The sequence below is a fragment of the Bison bison genome, unplaced genomic scaffold (genome assembly GCF_000754665.1).
Source record: "Bison bison bison isolate TAMUID 2011002044 unplaced genomic scaffold, Bison_UMD1.0 scf7180017864111, whole genome shotgun sequence".
In the NCBI taxonomy this organism is placed as follows: domain Eukaryota; kingdom Metazoa; phylum Chordata; class Mammalia; order Artiodactyla; family Bovidae; genus Bison; species Bison bison.
Window position 1 is genome coordinate 98,796 of NW_011494683.1, and position 3,327 is coordinate 102,122.

The window sequence follows — 3,327 nt, forward strand, 5'->3', positions numbered from 1 at the left end:
GCTGCTGCTGCTAAGTCACTTCAGTCGTGTCCGACTCTGTGCGACCCCATAGACGGCAGCCCACCAGGCTCTGCTGTCCCTGGGATTCTCCAGGCAACAACACTGGAATATTCTGAGCATGATGAATCAAAGACAATCTTTCGACAAAACAATCCTTTTTTTCATTCTTAATGGTATCAATCTGCGCTTCCCAGGTAGCAAAGAGGCAAAGAATCAGTCTGCCAATGCAGGAGATTCAGGAGAGGCAGATTCGGTCCCTGGGTTGGGAAGATCCCCTAGGGGAGGGCATAGTAACCCACACTAGTATTCTTGCCTGGAAAATTCCATGGACAGTGGAGCCTAGCAGGCTACAGTCCATAGGATCGCAAAGAGTTGTACACACCTGAGCAAATGAGCACACGCATCAAGCTGAAGGTTCTCATACACAGAAAAGCTGAAATGTTCACACATGATCTTCACACAATAGACCACTCGGGGACCTCCCTAGTGGTCCAGTGGTTAAGACTCTGCACTTCCACTGCAGGGGACGCAGGTTCAATCCCTGGTCAGGGAACTAAGATCCCGCTGGTGCTAAGTGCAGTTCAGAAAGATTAAAAAAAAAAAATCGGCCATTCAGATGAGAGCATTTCAAACTTTCACAAGCTATAGCTTGCTGGAAGAATTTCCCATCCTCTGTCATCACTCATGTTTTTCACCCACAAACATTGCTTTTCAGCATTATAGAGCTCTTACCCTTTTTTTTTTAGGAGGATCTGGTTTTTTTTTTTTCTTTAAAATTCACTTACTATTTACACAATGTCATTTGTGTGACGGTAAAATGCCTTAAAATATTATCTCTTCTCTCCTCCCTTCCTCCATCTTCCCATTCACCTCCCTTCATCCCTTTTAACCACCCACACATCAACCTGGGGCATCCTAACGCATTTAACGATCATTTTTCAAATTCATCCCTGTACAAATTGTTACTTCTATAAACACTTAACGAACCTAGCTGATGAAGGGAGGAAATGACCTGCTTTAAACCTAGGAAGGACCAATTATAACCATTTCATCTATATATAACCAAAATAGATTTCTCTTGCAATTGCTGAAGTGAGAACTAAAACTTCTTTGAGAATATGAACTTTCCGTTTCCTCTATGATTTCTCATAGCTTAAAGAAGCAAACTTTAAAAAAGTTATCCTTCCACGGTCAGTTGAGACCTAACTCCTTGGAATGAACGTATAATTTCTTAGAAGGTGATGAAAGAAACAGTAAAAAGAAAATGAATTTCAGCACTTGGTCATATAAAACATCTCTGGAAGCTCTCACTACATCTGCAAAGTTGATCTGGCCTAATGAGCAAGCAAACGTTTCCTTAAATAAAGGGAAATATATATTTTTTAAATTCAATATGCCATTTAAATTGAGTTACAAATACCTTACAGAAACAGCTGAGGGTTCCAAAACAATTTTTAAATGTGTTTCGGAATTATTGATAGAATGAGACCTTAAAAAATATGAAAGAGGACTTGTTGATAGAATACACATGTTACTATGGTGATATTTTTGGATCATACTGTTCGCCAGGAACATGGTGTAATTCTGGCTAATTTCAGTTCCAATTAAATGGTGTTGTGACAAAACAGAAATGTCTCTAGGTCACATCAGTGTGATTTGCACTGGGAAATTACATTATTTTTCATTAGAAACATCAGCTACAAGGCATGACTACACAGCTTCATAAATCTTTATGATTTAGAAATGGAAAAATGCGCTCTTGTAATGTAATCACTATTAACAAGTGTCCTACATTCTCAGGATAGTAGTTTGTAACTAGAAAACAACTTGAAGCTTCACCCTTCTAACTACTACTCCAACACCTCCCTATCAGAGTTCCAATTATTAGCTGCTGAGTCGTGCAGCCCTCCCAAAGAACCAGCGAGGGTGGATTCTGGATCACAGCTTTCTTGAAGTACAAGAAGGCAAGATTTCAGTGCAAATCTCTTAAGAAAATTTTCTCATAGGATAGAATCTAAGACTGTGCTTTATTTGATGTCTTTGTGTGGGTTTGCAAAAAAACACTGGGGAGATGAGTCTACTGCTTCTGTACAATGGAGTGATGAAAGCCACTGGTCCCACTATTTACTCCATAATATTTGGTGACTGGGTACCCAGGAGCTAATCCAAATGCACACTTACTTGATGTCAATGATGTTCAGAATGTTCAGGTGTTAAGAAGGAGGTATAACAAGATGTTGATTTTAATGGTATTTTTTGCTTCTCTTCTGAATATGGGCTTCTAGATAGCCCTTTATATTTCTCAAGGATAAACTAAACTGGTACTTCCCAATGCCCTGCAGATGGAAGACATAGAAAACAATCATATCTGTACAGCACATCTGGGCAGGTAGATGAAGCTGTTTGAGGCTGAGGTGATCTACTGACCTTTTGAAGACTCCAGGCACAACCACCTCCAGGAGATTGAGGTGATCAATATCCCAGACAGCCCATGAACTGTGACATCTGAGTGTGCTGTGGCTGAATAATGGAAAGTTCTGGCTCCCAATCTGTTTTCCCATCTTCTCCACAGATGCCTGCAGCTATTTCCTCTGAATCCAAATAAATCACCTGCGCTAATCTAAATTGCACAACCCATCCAAAATTTACAAACAGCTTATGCCACTCATTTGAGCATTACTTTACTAGCGTGTGAGATGAGTGCAAATTGGGCAGTAGTTTGACCATTCTTTGGCATTGCCTTTCTTTGGGACTGGAATGAAAACTGACCTTTTCCGTCCTGTGGCCACTGCTGAGTTTTCCAAATTTGCTGGCATATTGAGTGCAGCACTTTCACAGCATCATCTTTTAGGATTTGAAATAGCTCAACTGGAATTCCATCACCTCCACTAGCTTTGTTCATAGTGATGCTTCCTAAGGCCCACTTGAGTTCACACTCCAGGATCTCTGGCTCTAGGTGAGTGATCACACCATCGTGATTATCTTGGTCGTGATGATCTTTTTTGTACAGTTCTTCTGTGTATTCTTGCCACCTCTTCTTAATATCTTCTGCTTCTGTTAGGTCCATACCATTTCTGTCCTTTTTTGAGCCCATCTTTCCAAGAAATGTTCCCTTGGTATCTCTGATTTTCTTGAAGAGATCTCTAGTCTTTCCCATTCTGTTGTTTTCCTCTATTTCTTTGCACTGATCACTGAGGAAGGCTTTCTTTTCTTTTTTTTTTTTTAAAGGCTTGTGCTACCTGATTTCTTTCTCCAGAGTGCAGGGATTCTGGCTAAATGCTTTACTGTCTACTAAGGAAGTCACCATCCATAGATACATTACCTATT

At 40.2% G+C, this 3,327-nt stretch overlaps 1 non-coding gene across 1 annotated transcript; it reads left to right on the forward strand.

The window, feature by feature from the left end:
* Positions 1-480: 480 nt before the first annotated feature.
* Positions 481-553, forward strand: TRNAG-UCC. The gene has a single exon. It is a non-coding gene; the product is annotated as a tRNA-Gly (tRNA).
* The last annotated feature ends 2,774 nt before the right edge of the window (positions 554-3,327 follow it).